The sequence below is a fragment of the Cricetulus griseus genome (genome assembly GCF_003668045.3).
Source record: "Cricetulus griseus strain 17A/GY chromosome 1 unlocalized genomic scaffold, alternate assembly CriGri-PICRH-1.0 chr1_0, whole genome shotgun sequence".
Taxonomy (NCBI): domain Eukaryota; kingdom Metazoa; phylum Chordata; class Mammalia; order Rodentia; family Cricetidae; genus Cricetulus; species Cricetulus griseus.
In genome coordinates, this window is record NW_023276806.1 from 205,837,105 (window position 1) to 205,858,036 (window position 20,932).

Genomic DNA, 20,932 nt, shown 5'->3' on the forward strand with positions numbered 1-20,932 from the left:
ACCTGGCAGGTTCTGGCTGGCTTTTAGCTGACATATAAGAATTTAGTCTACAAAATTCAGCCTTTCTATCTTCTTGCTCCCTCAGAAATGCCTCCCCGTTTCTTATTCCTTCCACTGTCTCCCAATCCATCCAGGAGTACTTTCTTTCATCTCAAAATCAAACACCAAAAGAAAACCAACAGCTGTGAACTACACTTTGGCTTTTTCTCCTAACTCTACAATCTTATTTTTACCAACATCAATTCTAAATGACAATATTTTCCCTGTATATTTGGTATGAATTTTTCATTTTACAATCTGTTTTTCTCATGGTCTTAGTTTATCCTGTATGTAAGATATGTCTCTGGTCTGTGACTACTTTTGCTTTGAACATGGGATTGGCTACTTCTCAATGTTTTTCTCTAGAGTTTGAAGCACTGAAAGGGTCTCCAGTTATTAAGACATTGTTTCTTGATGATATTACTAATGCAGTGTAGTTGATGGCACCCAGGGGAAGTGTTGGGTTCTGTGGTGAACTCAAGCAGAAAGTAGATGTCGATGGTTAAGTTGCCATAGAAGCTGTAAAATTAAGACACAGTCCCAAAGGTAGGAATACGCATCTAAGATGTTGTACTCACCAAACACTGAATGGATATTTATCATAATCTAGGAATTAATTGCTTTAGGTACTTGGGATGCTTCAATTAACAAAGCAGGAAATGCTGAGGCTTTGTAATACAGAAACTTTAAGGAACATGGATCAATATAGCAAATAACTATCTGAGGAGAAGAATCCCAAACAGAATCTAATGAGTGTAGAGCTCATCATATGCTCTAGGAATGTAAGAAAATAGCTAGAATCAGCAAAGAAGAGAGGTTAGGTCAAGCAGAGTAAGAAAAACAGTTATCGGGTATTATAGTAGGAGATCACAGAGCTAACAGAGAACAGTGCCAGTGTGGGACACCAGGCAGAGCCACAATGATGACAGTGTAAACTGTTTCTGTTTGCTTGGATTTGTAATTGTTTGTTTTGTTTTGTTTGCTTTCTTTTGTTTTTATTTTATCTTATTCTGTATACAACTGAAAGCCATTCCATGGTATGGGCCATAAAAGCAACATACATGACCAAACCAACTGCATAATGGTTACAATTGCATAATGAAGTGGAGCAGAGACTGAGGTAGCAAGCTAGTCACGTGGGCTCAGTAGTGCAAAGGAGAGATGGCAGCTGTTTGAAATAGTATGGTAGCAAGAAGCAGTGTTTCTCAAAAATACTTTCTATTTTAGAATACTTATTTACTTTTCCGTGTGTGTGTGTGTGTGTGTGTGTGTGTGTGTGTGTGTGTGTGTGTGTGTGTGTGTATTTGTGTGTGTATTTGTGTGTGTATTTGTGTGTAGATGCCAGCAGAGTTGAGAAAGGGGCTCTGAATCCTGATGCCACAGTTGTAAACAGTTGTGAGCTACCTGACATATACATGTATGTCAGATATCAGCCTATGTTGGATGTGGAGTTGGGGAAAATTTTTCCCTATTCTGTAGGCTTCTCAGTTTCATGAGGTTCCATTTATTGATTGTTGATCTTAGTGCCTGAGTTATTGGTTTTATTTTCAGGAAGTTGTCTCCTGTGCCAATGTGTTCAGAGCTACTCCTTACTTTCTCTTCTATCAGGTTCAGTGTATCTGGATTTATATTGAGGTCTTTGATCCACTTGGACTCAAGTTTTGTGCAGGGTGATAGCTATCAATCAAATTGCATTTAGATCCATGCTGACAGCCAATTAGAGCAGCACCATTTGTTGAAGATGTGATCTTTGTTGCATTGTGTAATTCTGGCTTCTTTATGAAAAGTGAGGTGTCTATAGGTGTGTGGATTTACTTCTTGGTCTTCAATTTTATTCCATTGATCAACCTCGAAGGTCAAAACCAGAGGCTGGATAGTCCAGAGACCTAGAATAGAACCATACAAGACTGGCAAAGACAAAACAAAACCAAACAAAAACTTAAATTAAAAAACAAACAAACCCCAATTGTACTCTTCTACACTCATGGATCAGTGCCTAGCATAATCATCATCAGAGAGGCTTCATCTAGCAATTGGTGGAGCAGATGCAAAGACCATTTTCCAAACATTTCGGGGAGTTCTGGGGGAATCCTGTGCAAGAGGATGAGAAGGAAGGATTGTAGGAGCCAGAGGGATCAAAGACACCACCAGAAAATCCACAGAATCAATTAAGGAGGGATCATAGGGGCTTATGGAAACTAAAGATGTCAATAATTAAATAATCCAATTTAAAAATGGGTCATAGATCTGAACATAGAATTCTCAAAAGATGACTCCCAAATGGCTGAGAAACAGAAACTTTCAACACCCTTGGTCATCATGGAAATGCAATTCAAAATTACTCTGTGATTCCATCTTACACCTGTCATAATGGCTAAGAAAAGACACAAGACACTGCCCATGCTGGCAAGGGGGTAGAGCAAGGGGAACACTCCACTGGGAATGCAAACTAGTACAGTCATTATGGAAATTAATATGGCAGTTCCTCAGAATTGGTCATTGACAGCTCATCTATGTTCATTGCAGGTTTATTTATAATAGCCAGAAACTGGAAACAACCTAAATGTTCCTCAACTATAGAATGGATAAAGAAAATTGTAGTACATTTATAGAATGTCATATTATTCAGCTGCTAAATCAATAGCATCATGAACTTTTGAGGCAAATGGATGGAACAAGAAAAAAAAATCCATCCTGGGTGAGGTAACCCAGACCCAGAAAGAAGACATTGGTATACATGTACTCACTTGTAAGTGAACATTAGCTGTTAAGCAAACAATAACCATACTACAATTCACAGACACAGAGGCTAGGTACCAAGGAGGGCTCAATGCAGTAGGGGGACACATGTATTTCCCTGGAAAGGGGAAAAAGAATAGATTTTGTGGGTGGAGAGGGGTTGGGTGGGAATGAGAACAGGAGTGATCAGGTTGTGGAGGGAAGGATGGAGGGAGAGAGTACTGGAAGAGACTACTGGAACTGGGGGTCATTTGGGGGCAATGTAGTAACTTAGTTCAGCGGAAACTCCCTGGAATCTATGAGAATGATGCTAACAAAGTCACCTCTTATTAGGGGATACAGAGCCTAAGCTGGCCATGTTCTATAATCAGGCAAAGCTCCTAGCCATGAGACTGGGACGTCAACCTAGCCAAAAAAACTTTGATCTACAATCTGTCCTGCCTATATGATACTATAAATCATTCCATTAAGAGAGAGAATCTAACTTATTGTTTGACATGAGTGCAATACATGCCACTTGGGCCTCTTGCAAAGGTCCACCCTGCTTTTGAAGTCCTCATATCCCATCTTCCTCTGCTACTTGAGAGTCAGATTACATGCCTGTGTACTTGGCTCAACTCATTTTAGAATATGTAGAGGATGAAACCCAGGACCTTTCTCGTTCTAGGCTAGACCTCTATCTAATATACAACCAAGAGACACAGTATTTTAACAAAAAGCCATAGATTACATTAAGTTATGGCATATTGAAATATAGAAAGTTGCCATGATGATTTCCTGAACTGAAAATAGGGTTTCTAACATCTGAACTATTAAAGATGTAGTTAAAGAAATTTGGGGTAAAAGACTGGCAATTCAGTTTATTATATATGTAATGTGAGAGATTCCTATGCACCTGAGAATTACACTAGAGTTAACACTACAAAAGTGCTCTACTCTCTCCATTCTCCTTGCCCCTGCCCAGTTACATCCCAATATATTCTGCAATCAATATTTTACCAAGTACATTATCCTGTTCGACTTTCTCTGGCTCTGTTCTACCTTGGTCTAATCTGAAATAATATTCAATTGAAAAACTGAATACATTGTGTGATTTACTAATATAAAATACACTTACTGAGAAGCCGACTCTGATAGGAAGCTGTAAAATGTAGCCTATGACGTAGACTTACAGACTGTTAGGAACCACTGGCCAAATTCAATGAAAGCTCTTATTTTTTTTTCTTGTGAAAGGTACAGTTCAGGAAGGATAAATGACTTTCCAAGGGGAGCTCTCTGGTTATTACAAAGCTGGAGTGAGAATCAGAGGCCCTGAGAGCCATCAGCTGCTGCCTCTTAGCTGGTTTCCTGTCTTGGTTATAATTTGTATGCTGTAGTGTTCACATTCTATTTACATATTTTTTATTTGTAAATATAATTACACTCCAGACTTTTAGTATAAAGTCACCATTTCCTGATCTTGAAAACAAAACTTGTTTTATTCCTTCCTTTCCTAATTAGCTGTGCTTTGATACCTTCAGTTAACCTCAAGATGAACAGGACTATGAAATGTCAAATTGTTAGCAGAAAATTGTATCAGTAAGATAGTCCTGGATTTCAACCAGACAAAATCATAATTTAAATGTAAATGATTATGGTCAGGATACACAGAAATTGTTCTACAGTGTTTCCAAAACTAATACACACACACACACACACACACACACACACACACACACACACACACACACACACACACACACAAAGAGAGAGAGAGAGAGAGGGAGAGAGAAAAAGAGAGAGAGGGAGAGAGAGAGAGAGAGAGAGAGAGAGAGAGAGAGAGAGAGAGAGAGAGAGAGAGAGGGAGGGAGTTCTGAGCTAACCTTTTTTTGGAAAAATTAATGGTATCAAGATTTTATGGCTGCACTTTCTTTATCTTCAGGTTCAGTTATGAGTTTGTAATTTAGGAATGAATGGGAACAAATTATAGCTCTAAGCCCATAATATGGGGTAGATTTAATTACAGATGCTATAGTTAATGTTAAGCTATTGATTTCTTCCTATATTTTTAAATCTACTTTCTGTATCATCAAGGAATCCTCACATGATGTGTGCGGGATCTACAAAGGCAGGAAGGTGATAAGGAGATATGGATGCTTCCCTTCAGTTCTGCCAGTACAGAAATAGCCTAGACTCCTTGAGGTAATTAAATAGTCAGCTGCACTACAGTCTTTAAATAGAATTAGAACCCACTTTGAAACTTACTTTCAACCAGGTTCTCCCATTACATTAATGAGCCAAATAGGGATCAATGGTGATTAGAGCCGGTCTGTGCACTAGACCTTCCAGGCTGTTTGCAAATACTTCTGCCTTGACCATTTTGCTATTCAGATGCTTTTCCTAAGCTCCTTTCCATGAAGCATGTTTAGCATGCTTCACCCTTTCCCTCCAGTACCATCCCTCCTTCTTGCCTGCCCCGAACATCTCAAATCTCAAAGCTGAAGCTTCAAACTCATGAATTGTACAGACTGTCTTTTTAAGCACAGGAAAAATTTAATGTGTATGATCTGAGGATATACATATGCTTCATTTCTAAATGGGAAAACTGTCCCACATCCCAAGCAACGAGACAGCATATCTAGGACTGAAATGTTGGGAGAAAAAAATACATTTCTGCTGTGGTTGGGGAATACAGTAAAAAGAGCAGCAGTAACAACAAAAATAAAAGTAATGCAAAAAAAGAAGAGAAAAAAAAAAGAAAACTTGGGCTGGAATGATGGCTCAGCGGTTAAAAGCACTGACCATTCTTCCAGAGGTCCTGAGTACAATTCCCAGCAACCATATAGTGACTCACAAACCACCTTGAACGAGATCTGGTGCCTTCTGCTGGCATGTAGGCAGTATACTGTATACATAATAAATAAATAAAATCTTTAAAAAAAACTTTTCAAATTCACCAAAGCATTTCAATCAATGCAACACTATCTAATCAGATCCTTGATTAAAAATTTAAATATATCACTCAGTTTATTGTCTCTTTTGTTCCTTGTTGATATTGTTGTTCTTATTATAATGGCTATCCTGGAACTCACTGTGTAGACCAAGCTGGCCTCGAACTCACTGAGATCCATCTGCCTCTCCCTCCCAAGTGATGGAATTAAAGGTAGGTGCCACCACACCAGACTTCAGGGTACTTTCAAAGTGAATCTTATAAAGCCAAATAATATTGTAATAAAGTGATAATATTTAAGAAAGTGTTAGATGTGTTCCATTAAACTTTTTAGTCACTCTATCTCAAAAAAGAGAAAAAAAAAACAGAAAGGAGATATTTTGAAGTAGGCTTGTCTAAGAGAAAAATCTGTAACTCTTTAGAAATGATACACCAGATCTCCCAAAAATTTGGACCTTCTTCCAGGTAGAAACACTTCTATGACAGCCCATAAATAAATAAAGTTAACCATCTTACTCATGTATTTGCTTATTACTTATTTATTTATGGATAACTCAGAAAACTGTGTGAACATCATCACACTTGGTAAAAGCCCTTCAAACAAGCTAGGGTTCAGTTGCCACAATAAAAGACTAATGTCACATTCTGATGTGGGATCTCTATATAAAAGATAGTTATTTGAGCTTAATTTCATGCCAACAAAGATAGGTGATATTGCCTGTAGTGATATTTTAACTGAATCTAATCCATTATTTAATCATAACAGGTTCATCATGTGGAAAAATGAACAAAGCAAAAATTAATCATATTTCTATGGCTTTGGTTGTGTAGTAGCTAGCCATTTCTATCTGGAAGCTTTAAGTGTCTTAAAGTGCCTTCTTTGTTGTTTAACTATACTTAACTTTTTAATTTCTTTCTGGTTAAGGTGGAATGTTTGCCAAATTAGTATCAAACTTTAAAGGCAAAAATTAAATTACATTTACTTCAACAAAGAGAGAATATGGAGGGATCAATGGCAGACATCACTCTTTTCTAGATTACCTAAGTAAGATCCTTAATTTAAAATGAATTTAGAATACATTTTTATAGGCACCCACAGCTAAGCACTGAGCCATACTCCTGGAAACCAGGAGGAGGAGGGAGGAGGGATGAACAAAGGAGTCAAGGCCATGCCGGAGAAACCGGCAGAAACAGCTGACCTGAACTAGTGAGAATACAGGGACCCCAGTCATAAAGCTGGGTAACCAGCATTGGATCAAACCAAACCCTCTGAATGTGGGTGCCAGTTAGGAGGCCTGGGCAGTCTATGGGACCTCTAACAGTGTAACCAGTATTTATCCCAAGTGTACAAATGGTCTTTGGGAGCCCATTCCCTATGGAGGGATACTGTTTCAGCCCAGATACATGGAGGAGGGCCTAGGCCTTCCCCAAATGATATGGCAGACTTTGATGATCTCCCATGGAAGGCCTCACTATCCTTGGGGGAGCTGGTGGGGGATGAGTTGGGGGAGATGGTAAGGAGCATGGGCGAATAGGAAGGAGAGGGAATGGTGGGATTGATTTGTAAAATGATTGTTTATAAATAAAACATGTCAAAATGTGTTTAGAGTATTCTACCTACTTTCAAAGCAAATGTTACACAGCAAATAATAGTATCACAAAAGCAAAATCTTTAAACAGAGGTTAGGTATAGTCTGTTGATTTTTGTAGCTTTCACATCTTGTACTTTTCCCAAGGCTGTAAGATCAAAGATTTAATAATAAATTGATATGTTAAAAATTACAATATATGCAGTAAGAGTAAGGGCAAATGGTAGATCAAAGACAAACTCCCATAAATTCTTGGATCACAAAGTTAGAAAACTTAAGGATGTCCTTACAAAGTAGCTTGATAAAAGACTCAGGTCTTTGCCCTTAAGCTGCAAAACTTATCAGCCATGGTTCATAACAAAGGTCAGTACAGAAAATGAAGAGATGGTATCAATGATTGGTATTGCTCTCTGTAACAAGACAGAATCTGTGGGCACTGTTATATTGTCCATGAAGCACTGTTTACATGATTTCCCTTGGTTAAAAGCTTTTGATGTTGAGGAATTATGTTCCCATGCTATGAATTTTCATCATTAAAAAGGAATTCTTAAAATTTAGCTTTCTACTTCATGTTAGTAAGTACACTTATGAAAACATAAGGGAACAATGAGCAATAAAGTGTACCTTATTGTTTACCCAAAAGATAAAATTTTGGATTTTAAATACTATATGTACTAAGAATTGGGAAAGACACATAAAACCTTGAATCATAATGAAGTTCTCATCACATCTGAAATATCTAGAAATGTCACTTACTCCATGGTATCAATTATTAGTGTTACAGTCACACAATAATTGAAAAAGTCAAAGGCCATCAAACAGCCAAATATAACACCATTTCCTTCCTACCACATACTATCTTAATTACTTGTAATATGCAGAATGTGAGTGTTGCAGAGAGAAAAGGGCACCATCCTTGGCAGGAAACTGAAGAAACTATTTATGCACAGGATATAAAATCTTTCTAAACACTCTCTGAAGGTAAGCTGCAGACAGGGCTCAATCTGTTCCTACTGTGGGAAGTGCCAAATATCATGACGGTGTACTCATCTCTCAACAACTACAATGGGAAAGAGTGAGCTCCAAAAAGTGATGAATGAGTTTCTCTCAAAACATCTAACATATACCTTGGCATAACTCTGACTACTATAGTCAACAGAAGTCTATGGAGTATCTATTATATGAACAGTACAGTATTACTCAGTGTCTGGAATAGTGAATGAAATAATTGCCTCTTGCAAATTCATGTTCTGAGGTTTAAAATGTGAAGATGCTTTTATATACAGGTTTATATCCAACTACAAGTTGAATCCTGATGTCACTTTTGAGAGGAATTTTCCAGGCCATAAGCATCTCAACTAAAAGTATGTGTTATTCACATCTAAATCCTATATGGGCAGTTCATCATTTTTTTCTCATGTTCAATCTCCATCCTAATATTGTGTCAAAGTTTTTTACTATCTCTCTGCCCATAAAGTTCTAATTTATATCTCCTTTCTCCAACACACTTATCAGAATCCACTCAACCTATGTAGTACCTAAGTCTGCAGTTTCTAATCCTAAAAATGATTTTTAACTTACTGAAATTACTGATCATTTTTGCTATCAGTTATTGACTGGACTGAGTTTCACCTATCACCAATATAAATGTGGAAACTCTAACCACCAATGTTGCTACTGTTTTGGGGGGAAAGACCACCAAAGAAGGAATTGTTTTCAAGTGGAACCCCACCCAGTGCATCTTGCACCCTAGTAAGAATGCCAAGGGACACGAGGTGCACACATTTGGCTGTTATCAAGGCAAGGAAAACATACCCTAGAGTAACCAGAGCTCCTTCCAGATACAATGGTCATGAACCAACAGTGTCTAAGTCTATGAGAAGCATTTTTCATTTAAATATGATCTGCTGCTTTGCTGTGACAGCCCTTGTAAAGCAATATACTTCTTGTTTGTGCAGAGTACTTGTTTTCTCTTAACTATTTGATGACAATACTCTGAAAGATGAGAAACAATATGTCAAACTCTTACAAAACTAGGGGCATGTTATTTGCTATAGTGGTGTTAATTGATTACATGCATGAATATATGAATGAATATTAAATTAGCAGCCTGCGGATAGTTAAAGGGGAAAGTCTTCCCTAAGAAATTGTAAGCCACCTGTGTAAAGTAGGAAGAGCAAACTGAAATATAAATGATCTTGAATTATTCATAAATCTTGAGCTTGAACATGGCTTTTTCAATTAATAAGTATGCATACTTCAGTCCCACAATATTTTTAAATTGAATAACAACAACACTTGATTTTGTGTACTATTTGAGGCAGACAGAGAACCTTATGCATGAATTTCCAATTCCTGGTGACACTTGGTTAATAAGTGTTATCTACTCTGATCATGTTCATCAGTTCTCTTAGATAAAAGAGAAATTAGTCAGAAATAGAAACCTAGAAAGGAGTTAAAAGTGTTACAAGAGATCTGAAAAAATGATCTGGAAAGAAAAGCAGGGCAGAGGTGTGTTGGAACTGATTTTACCGGAAAAGCACTCTAACCCTTCCCACCCCCAGCAAACCTACCCATACTAGAAATAACAAGGAGAAAATGTCTAGATTCACATAGGACTTGAGAGTAGGCCAGATGGTATGGCCCACACAAAGAATACAGAAGGAGGAGGGGGCTAGCAAGGATTCATGTGCAATACTAGATCCTTAGTCCACACTAGCTAAGTAAATAGGGCAAGCAAAGCAAAAGCTGATAATGGCATGGAAATTGTGCCTAGTTTTCTTCTCTGATACTGTTAATTTTTTTTAGCATTAGCAGGTCATGCCTTCCCAAGATTCCACATTCGAATACACCCTCTTCATGAATGAAACAGGACTGTTGTACCATGATCATGGTTATGATTAAACCCTAGCAATACAATTTCACCTTTATGATCATCTCATTTCTCACCTGTTGTCTTAATACACTACTATATAACTTGTAGTCACTCAAAATATTAATCTGTGATTTAGAGTTCACACTACAAGGTCTTTATGATTTATGTTTATAAAAAGGGCCGAGTACATATTATTATCCATGAAGTGGCTATACTCTCAGCGGTATAATTATAGTTTATATGACATTAAGGGCATATTTATGAGCCCATATTATTTGATGACTTTGTAAGGAATTTTATGATTACATTTTCATCAGGGAGGGTAGTCCTTCTGCCTGAGAACCTTGAAGCATCTGAGAAGCTTTCCATTAGAGCATTAGCCATGGGAAGTTTGCATAAAGAATTAGGTGCCTTCCCTCAATTCAAGGTTACACACTGGGTTTGCAGGATTCATACTCTCACCGAGACTAGCTTGTTCTTTCTAGTAGTTTTTATCATCCAAGTGAATTATTTGGTATTTCACAGCTCTTGCTCCTAAACTGTAATGCTTTAAAAGTTCATCACTCTGATAATTTAAGGAAAACAGGAACTAGATTTAACGTTCAGTGAAATAAGCAGATATAAACTAATTTTGAGAATATGTTGAGTGATCATCTTACTACTTATTCACATTTATAAGGAATTTATTCAAATAATATAGCATGTTTATCACGAGCAATTACTCAGAGATAGTAACCAATGCTGAAATTTGGAGGGCAGAGATTCTCGATAGAATAGATTTGCGGAGTAGAAAGTATCAAATGTTGCAAGTGAGGCAAGACAGAGTAATGATGGGGAATGTCCTTCTGTGTATATTTATCTTACTTGCTGTTGAATAAAGTACTGTTGGCCAATGAAGAAGCAAGTTAGGCAGAACTAGGAGTCAAGGAGGATTCTGGGAAATGTAGTAGGAAGTCTTGTGATACAGGCAGGAAGTGGCATAGCAGGGCAACTCATATATGAGCAGGGACAAACAGGAAGTCGCTCTCTTGCTCTTCCTCCTGCTCTCTGCTCTAGACCTGCCATGTGATCCCAGGAAGAGGACACCAGCAGAAGGCGTCATCGATAAGATAAGTCTTATGATTATGGTTGATAATTAAGACTGAGCTAGCAGATGAGAAGTCCTAGTCTTTGGCATTTGTACCTAATATAAGTTTCTGGGTATTATTTGAGTCCCTAACATGGCAGGCAGAACTCAGGTGGCTTGGCAGAAAGCTCCCACGTGGCATCAGGGCTTGGGCAGCTTTGGAGTAAAGACATATCGTTACAGAGTAACTTTATCATCAGACTGGCACAGTAGAGGAAGAAAGAATAAGGGGACAAAGATTGTGCCAGGATGGAATCTTTACCCCTTAAAAGAAATCTGTGATATGTTGTTCAATTACATATATTTTCATAGAGGTGTCAGAGTGCTATGGTTGCACATTTTAATTTTTAAAATCATTTGTATTCTTTGTGTATATGTGTGGCCTGAGTGTAGGTATGTGCACCATGTACATGCAGGAGGCTGGAGACCAGAAGGCTATGGGAATTCTGGAACTAGAGTTACAGGTACTCTAGGGGGTGAGTAGTGTGAGTACTCAATACTGAACCTGGTTTCTCTGCAAGGGTAGCAAGTGTGGTTAAATACTGAGCAATTTCCTCATCCAGATATTTCAGTTGATAAATTGTAATTCAAATAAAATGTACTTCGTGTCTTCTGTACAGAATTTCTAGTTAGATTTTCTTAAGTAAAACAAAATACCACTTACCTAAAGCATACTTGCCTGCATCAAGGGAGGTTATCCTCAGGCAGGTGCCTGTTTTGAGTGCTCAGCAAGGTGCATCTCCTATGCAAAGTATATCAAGATTACCTAACATAAACCTAATGACTGGAAAAAGATATGAGCGTTCCCTTACCCTCAGACTTGAGGATGCAGCCACTTATTTCCAAATCTACTATGTTGTACTAATTAATTAAAGATAATACTACTGCTGCTGCTGCTGCTGCTGCTACTACTAATAATAATAATAATATAGCCACCACTTACTCAATAACACCTTTCCATTACAATTACTGTTTCTAAAAGAGTGCAACTTCCACATTTTTGAGAGTCATCATAATGACTGGCTTAGTGGAAGACAGCTAGGCCCTCATATCATACATATATTTGTATGTAATATATTGAATATGCTGGCTTTTTAAAAAATATAAAAACAAAATTCTACATCCCCAAAGGGAGATGCATTTTGGTTACCATGCTCAAATAACTGGATAGTCTTTCTTAATGGTACATCAAACCTCAACAAGGGACAGTTTCTCAAAAAGCAGCTACAATGTGGAATTGGAATCCACATCAAGAAACTTTTGTACACTTTTCTATAAAACCATTCCTTTATTTTGGACATTGGCTAGATCATTTTTGCTAGATCATTTTTTTTCACATAGAAATTTCTAATATCCTGCATTAGATTAATAAAATAGTATTGTTCCAAGTTTTATTCAACTTTCAAATTCTCATGCATTTTAATATAATATTTATATGCTGCATTTTAAATGTCTTCAAATGATAATGGTGAAATGGTTTTGAAGTATTTGGAAGCTTCAAAACACGTAAAATTATTTCAGCAAATTCACATCATTCACTTTGATGAAACTTTAAAGTATGATTGAAAATATCCATCATATTAACTATTCTTTTCAAAACAAAATATGATTGCATCAATAGAGGAGTTACACTGGCTTTCCACTCAAAAAGATTTTATTCTTGAGACAGCGATTAATTTCTTTATGTGTAAGAATGAAATAATGTAGTTCATCATGCAAAATATTAATGCATTATAGAGATCAAGGGTTTAAAAGAAATGAGTATATTCTGTCCCCACATTCTGAGTAAATCCAGTTTCTACTATGTAAGCATTGAATAGATGAGGATACAAATAGTTTGTTGTCACTTTCTTAGGTCCCATCAATATCAAAGTCAATGAAGTGATAGACTTACAAGGCAGTTTTAATTTTCTATCTCCAAAACCAGTATGTTCAATTATATCTGATGTTATCAGTAACTAGTTTTCTTCTCCCAGACCCCACCTCTTCTCCACCACTTCTTTCTACTGGAACTACGATATGTGAAATCAGTGGACACAAAGCTAGAAAAAAACACGTTCTGTGTTGCAGAGTCATAGGCACAAGACGTTTATCTGTAAATTGCTAGTTGGGTACATTGGTAAATCCTAAAGCTGTGCTATTCTCTTTCTCATTTAAACAATAAATAAATGAATAAATAGCTTATAAATGTAGCATGAAATAATTTATAAATTATTATAAAGTCACTGCAGATAGGTTATAATACCTAATATAGTGGATTATTACATAAGTGACTGAGGGAATAATGACAAAAATGAAAGATAATACATATTGAGTCTAGATACAGTCATTCCAGGACTAATTAAGCTACATATATCAACAGTGATATAACATTTTTTCAAATATGTTCTATTTAAAGTTGGTTACAAACCTGCAGATTTGACCTTATATTATAATGTCCAAGGTAAAACATCTAATATATAGTTGATAACAAAAAATAACCAAATACATGAATGTTAATTTTCCCTAATTACATATATGTAACTTAGTTGTAATACAATGTGCAGGATGCAAATGTATGCCTCAATTCACTACGAGTCTCTATAATTATCTTCTAAAAATATGCAGTATGATAGTAACACATAATCAAACTTTATAGCAGATTTAACCTGGTAATATATTGTATCAAGGTTTTCAAACACTCTAATTCCATTTAAGAGCATTTTAAACTTCCATAGTCTGAAGAGGGCAGGATGGCATAAGAAATTCATCCAGGACATGTAATTACAGAGGATAACATGTGTACTACTAGGAGGAAAAAGTTTAATGAGTTTTTTTTTTTCATTTTCACATTCTCAAATGCAGTTGTGATTCAGTGTTCTCTGAATGCTATAGTAAAAAACGGAAGAGAATGTAGCACCAGGAGTTGGCAGGGTTCAGGCCAGACTGCAGGAAAAATATTTTTCACCACAGTAATTTTTGGAACATGCCAAATTCCACAATGAAGGGAAATGCTAACTAGGTCTACATTTATCTGGACTCCAAAAATAAATAATATGAAACCTGTAACTGTTAACCCAAGCACCTGACCTCCGAACAAGAACTGATAAATAAAATCATGAAATTATGGTGGAAGTGCTATCATATGCAGCTTTGTTGTGTGCACTGGGTATGCTGTCAACACTAATGGAGATTTGAGACCTGTGATCATAAACTTTGCTTGTGTGTGTGTGTGTGTGTTTCTGTGTAGATGTAGACATTCTCTGATTTTACAATTTTTTATTTTTGTTTTTTTGAGACAGGGTTTCTCTGTGGCTTTGGAGGCTGTCCTGGAACTAGCTCTCGTAGACCAGGCTGATCTCGAACTCACAGAGATCCACCTGCCTCTGCCTCCCGCATGCTGGGATTAAAGGCGTGCACCACCACCGCCTGGCTGATTTTACAATTTTTAAGATACATGTAATATGCAATAAATAGTCTAGTGTATGTATGTGTTATATGTTATATAATGTAGCCTGTAATGCATAGTAAAATGTTCAACCTAAGTGATGTTTCCAAAGTAAGTAAAGCATAATATTAAATGGCATTTTCTAGACGTATGTCTTTTCCAGAAGAAATATGTGCTTGTTTATGAATACAGTAATTCCATAAAAGCTTTAGATGAAGATGGATTGAATAAGCTCAATGATGTCAGAGCTTTTCTATTTCCTAACACAATCTTTGTACAAAAGTACAAAGGTATATGTGAGTTTAAGACAGGTTTTTATTTTTAACTCATTTTGTGTGGTAGTTTTTAAGTGACTTCATGTTTACATCTAACACACCTATCTATATATTGCTTGCATCAGCATTCTTTCAAAATAGAAGTTTGATGGGAAAAACAGGTTTGGTCTCTGTGATTTTACATTCACTGGCTGTTAGCAGGTGTTTAGTCAGTCACAAGCTACCATAGGAACAGAATTCTATCCTGTAGTTCAAATTGACTAACAGCTGAGATGGAAATAAAGCAACTGTATTATCAGTGTAAATATTCTGAAATTAAGCATGCTGATTAAAAATTCACAAATTTGACATTAAATTTTCTAGTGAAATAGTCATCACTGATATAGTCGTTATCAATGTTTCCTTCTTTATTATCTGCTCTTCTCTCCTTTATAATAGTCTGGAAATTAAATGCAGCATATTTCCATTACTGCACTGCTCAGTCTGTAAATTTAAAAACAGATTAGAGAATATGAAAGTGTAGATGCTCTCAGTAACATTAACTTGTCCAACACTGATTATACATAATTCCTGGATTGCTAGTTGGTGCTCTGAAAGTGCACTTTAATATAAGGCTTAGAAATGTAGGGAAATTAATGCTGTTATAAAAGCCCAACTTTTCATGTTTTGAGTTAAGAAGGTGAATACCCACAATCTTAACATTATATTAACATGGGACTTTGATATTTAATAAAATAAACTGGCTGAGAAAGGAAACTGTATTCACTCAATAAAAATTATGCCTAAGATCTTGAAAGCATCACTTAGAATATCTGAATTCAAAGGCAACAGATGAAAGCTTTAATGATGCGTTCATTTCTATAAATACTGATAAGTTATCTCAAAAAATGATGTCATTTCTGAAGAAAATTATTTATTATCTATAGAGTTACTAAGATATTATCCTTTACATAGACAAATTTAATTAATATATAGTGAGTAGACATATAAAATATTTATATATCTATTCGTTGCACTAATAAAGGAATTAAATGGGAGTACACTAAATAAGCAGTAAATTTTGATTCCTTTTTCATGTATCTTTTGATAGCTATCATGAAGAACAGTGTAACAGACAGTAAAACAAAACCATGGCTGATAAATAATAAAAATGGAGGTTCAAGGGCACCATAGATCTTCTATATTTTATTAGGTGATGCTTGAAATATATTTATAACCATATCTAGTTTTAAATAGCTGCCCAAAAAGTAACCTAGGGAATGATTTAACCTACATGGTACTTTTAATAAAACTTCCCCAGATGTCCTATGGTGATTTTGATGTTCCCTGAGAAAAGAACAGCCTCAAGTCTCGGGGGCATCTGTAGAAGAGGTACAGCTGGAACTATCTCTAATTTAACAAAATAATAATAACAGTAAAACATGTTTTCTAATGAAAAACATGAGATGATATATTCAGAAACTCTAGTAGTGGCTATTTATGAATCAACCCCTATAGACCTCATTGGGCTAAAACAGTAAAGACAGGTGCAGTAATTCCAGAAAGGCATAGTTAAACACTCTCCTTCTCTAGCAAAGCCCATGTGTGCGGTCAGCATGAATATGTGTGTGCTACATGTATGTGTGTGCTTGTGTGCAAGTGTGTCTGTGTGACTGTGTATGTGTTTGAGAAAATATGGTGAATAAAAGTACATGACTTGTGTGGATATAAAATTAGGAAAATTAGTTTATTTATATTGTTGGGAAAAGAGTTCCAGCAAGTAAGTTAGGTCTCCCACAAATCTGAAGCCCAGTGAGTGCAATAGTTTCTGCTCTGCAGTGGCTCTCTAAAAGTTCTTCTTAAGATTCTATACCATAGACATCTATAATCATATGCTCATACATGTATTAAGAAATGTTTATTGTTTGCTATCTCATTATGGACTCTTTTGACAAGTTGCTCATATGTAAATTCTGGTTTACTGCTGTGGTAGACTGAAGAATATCCAATGTGCCTTCCAAAAACATTAGAATAAACACCCAAATTAAATAACAGTAAATAAAATATGTACAGATTTAGGAGAAACTCAACATTATGGGGTTGGGGTACGGCACAGTGGGCACAGTCCTTGCCACACAAGCAGAAGGACCTGAATTTGTATCCTCAGTGCTCACAGAAAAATGTCAGATACAGGGAGTCATTTGGAGGAGTGAAATCAGGGGCATCCTCAGGGCTTTCTGGCCTACTCTGCTCAATCAATGAGCTCAAGGTTCAGAGAGAGATGCTGGCTCAAGCAATAGATAGAGAACAATGGATTAAGATACCCAACATCAACCTCTGACCTCTACATGCAAACACATGTGTATGTGTACATACTCACATACATGCACATACACATGATTCTGTATACCCACAGACACACATATTTCTAAAATACAAAGGATGGGTATTCTCAATCATGGCTGAAGTAGTCTATCTTAACATACCAGGTGATGGCTTTCTTTATGATTGCAGACGTCACTTGTTAGAGAGAATGATGCATACAATTACAAGAATGCCTTTGCTCACAATGGGGCTGGAAATTATGTTCCAATCATGTTCCACTGCAAGCTGCTGCCACCACTTCTCCTATCAGAGAAAGTGCTTCTTAGCATCCTGTATCAACAGCAGTACTCAGTGCTCCTACCTTAGGTTAATTGGTTTTTGTCTAGTGTGTATTAAATTTGTCAAGGCTCAAGAGCCCACTTTGTATGGCTCTAACTTGATAGCCTCTTCAGTCTTTTAATGTCATTTGAACAAATAATAATAATAAGGATTTTTAATAATATGGTCAGGACTTGAACTTCTCAAAAAACTTCTCAAAAAAAAAAAAAAGGCCCCTTAGAAGAGTTAGTTTGTTCACAAGTTCTACCTTCTACCTCTACTACATCAGGAAAACTAGATCATCCCTATTGCAAATACTTTATTCTGTTAAGGGTGATTTGGGGGCATGTAAGAAACACTTTTCATCACATATAAAGTGATATAATGATCATGGTGTGTTTAACAATTCTTTTTATATTTACAATGGACAGAATATTTGTATCACCCTGGCCCTGGCACCCACTGCTCACCCCAAAATTAAACATTGAATTCCAACCCCTGAGTGATGTTATTAAGTGAGAAAGTCTCTGGGAAAAAGGTATGTCATGTGACTGAGGCATAGGTAAATGAAATTACTGCCCCTTCTCGGGCACCCTAGAAAGCTCTCATTGTTTTCTCCAGCATGTGAATGCAAAATGACAAGTCAGCAATGTGCAGCTCAGAAGAGAGCCCCCACCAGAACCCAACCATGATGGTAAATGGAGCTCAGATGTCTTCCCTCCAGATCAGAGGGAAATACATACCTGCTGTTTATGACCAACACAGCCTGTGGCTGTGTATTGCAGCAACATAAATGGATAGAGACAACTTATATCTGGCAAAAATACCTCTTATTATCAGACAGTAGAGCTTTCTTCTTGAGCTTACATAGCCCTCCAACACAGATGCTATCTCTAGGTGACACAAACTGTAGGCAGAGTGCAGACACATACAGAAAAATGGCTGTTTGTGACCATGGCTTCATGTATATATACATCCTGAGTCCTGTTTGGAATTGTGCAGTACCAAGGGTTAAGCACATTGATTACAGGTGTAAAGAAGATTTTCTAGAAAAATAAATTAAAAAAAATGGTAAGGCCACACTCATCAGAGCAACAGCTTAATGGATATCATAAAAGCAAACTAACATTTTCTAACTTAAATGGTCATGAAAGCAAATTGTTCTGAATAGTGTGACTCTTGGGCTTATCTATTAGGATAAACGTTGCTATAGCACTGCCTGAAGAAATATGCTCTGGAAAACCCAGCCAGCAAGCATAGCTCACCCAGCTTGACTGCAACACTCTCTTGCTGTAGAGTACAAGCCTTAAAGAGACAGGATTGTGTGGGAAGCAAAGGCCCACACCCTGCTTTCCAGATCCAAGAACAAACCAGCACTCAGTGAATGCTATGAAAACGACATGGTTAGTAATCTTTTTTTTCCATGAAAGGCAGTAAAATATTTAAATGAAGACTTTGATCACATTTTTATCCAGACAATGAACTAGATTACCTAATAGGAGGCACAGGGCATCAACAAAGACTGACAACAGAAGAGGAGGGAGGAAAAAAGGAGAGTATTGAGAAGCTACTTGAGCAATTTTGCACACATATACACATTTAGGGGAGAGGAAATTTTTTACAGCTTAAGTATGGCATGAGTCTCCATAATATGTAATGGGATTATAAAGATGAGCATTCATAACTGATTCTTCAAAATAGAAGGGAGTATAAATAATTAGTAACACACTCCCATTTTCTTCCAAGACAACGACTTCTATTTCTGATACCATGAATCTGAAACTACTGAATTTTCTTTGAAATGAATCAGATTTAACAAATGGGTAAAAGACCAGTACAGATAACAGAATCAAATAGTTGTGCTTGGTAAGGAGTTAATGGCCAGGAACAATAAACAATTCCCAGGATTTAAAAGAAAGCACCTCAAATAAGTCTATGATGTTTCACCTTTAAATAGACAGTCCTCAAGAGAGAAATGGCCTACAGTCCTAAAAAAGCTGCTCAGTGTCACTCAAATTAGGAAATACAATCAGAATCACAGTGAAATATGGCAGTGTCACATCCATCTCTATGGCTAATACCAGATAATAACATAGCAAGTGTTGCTGGGAGTGTGGAGGATACAGACAGGTGAATGTCACTGGTAGGAATATGCAACAGTAGGGCTTACTCCTGAAAACAGCTGCATGACGGCTTCTAAAATTTCAAGAGAATCACCTAGGTTTGTTTTAGAAGGATAGAAAGTTCAAGACATGTTCATCCTCAGTGTGTGCAATTACAGTGTGTGTGTGTGTGTGTGTGTGTGTGTTAGTTTTGCTTTCTTTTAGTTTTGATTGAAGTTCTGCTCAGTTGTCTTTTAATATGTTATGTATGAATACTTTATCGGGGTCCTCCATTTGGTTCTCTAAGTCTTATCGTTTGCACATATTACGTGACAAAGTTGATGCTTACAGTGAGCTTAAGGCTATGGAAGCATCTTGCTTACCCATGTGTTCTTTCCCTCAGCAAAGACAGTCAAGATACAGAAGCTGAGTTCTTTTATGAGACAGATTTGAAACAAAATCTTGCAAAACTGTTTTACTAAACAACTGCCAAATAAATACCACACAGAGATCAAAACAATAGAAAAGACAAAAACTGAAGCCTCAAGCCAGCAAGATTACTCAGCTTGAAAGTGTAGTTGCTGCCAACATGAAGAACCAAGTTCCATCTCTGAGGATCACATAGTAGAAGGAAAAAACTGACTCCTTCAAGTTGCTTGCACTCCTACCCACCACATACAGACATGTATAAAGACACATGCACACAGACAATAAAACAATGAAATTTAAAAACAGAAAATTAAGATCCATGCCTACCTTCTGAGTATTAAATTAAAAAAGGTATGGATTTTTCACTGTAACTTAAATGCTAAATGCAAAGTTTTTGCTAAATATGTTTATTCCCAGATAGTGAGGTAAATGGATGCTGATGTGACTCCAGCACTTGCCCGCCCTTCATTATTCTTGTGGCAGTACTACTATAGCATCATCTTGTCACATAAGACCTCAAATCTATTTTGGAAGAAGTGAGATATGATTAAATATGTAAATATGCAATATGAGGCTAAATATGAAGATGCTGCTTCAAGGCTGTTCTCTTTAGCTTTATTTGTTCCAGGAAAAAGATTTCCTGCATTTCAGGAGACACCTAAGCAGCTCGGCGTTCATTGCTGCACTACAAATTCTTCTGCTCTTTACCTGGTCTCATTCTGGTCTTAGTAGATGGTATAGTCTGCTGTTCATAATTTGTTTTCGAAAACACACACAATT

General features: G+C 36.7%; 1 protein-coding gene and 1 long non-coding RNA gene across 51 annotated transcripts in view; one reads left to right on the plus strand and one right to left on the minus strand.

Moving 5' to 3' along the window:
- Kcnd2 (potassium voltage-gated channel subfamily D member 2) overlaps nucleotides 1–20,932 on the minus strand; it is a 484,656-nt gene that overhangs the window by 389,390 nt on the left and 74,334 nt on the right. The gene's annotated exons all lie outside the window — the stretch shown is intronic.
- LOC103160919 overlaps nucleotides 11,287–20,932 on the plus strand; it is a 65,378-nt gene continuing 55,732 nt past the window's right edge. For 38 of the 50 annotated variants that reach the window (XR_004771895.1, XR_004771897.1, XR_004771896.1 and 35 more), the window contains exon 1: nucleotides 11,287–11,773. This is a non-coding gene — a long non-coding RNA (uncharacterized LOC103160919). Of the gene's footprint in view, nucleotides 11,783–20,932 lie in introns of all 50 variants that reach the window. The other 12 variants (XR_004771904.1, XR_004771912.1, XR_004771910.1 and 9 more) reach the window with 2 other exon arrangements.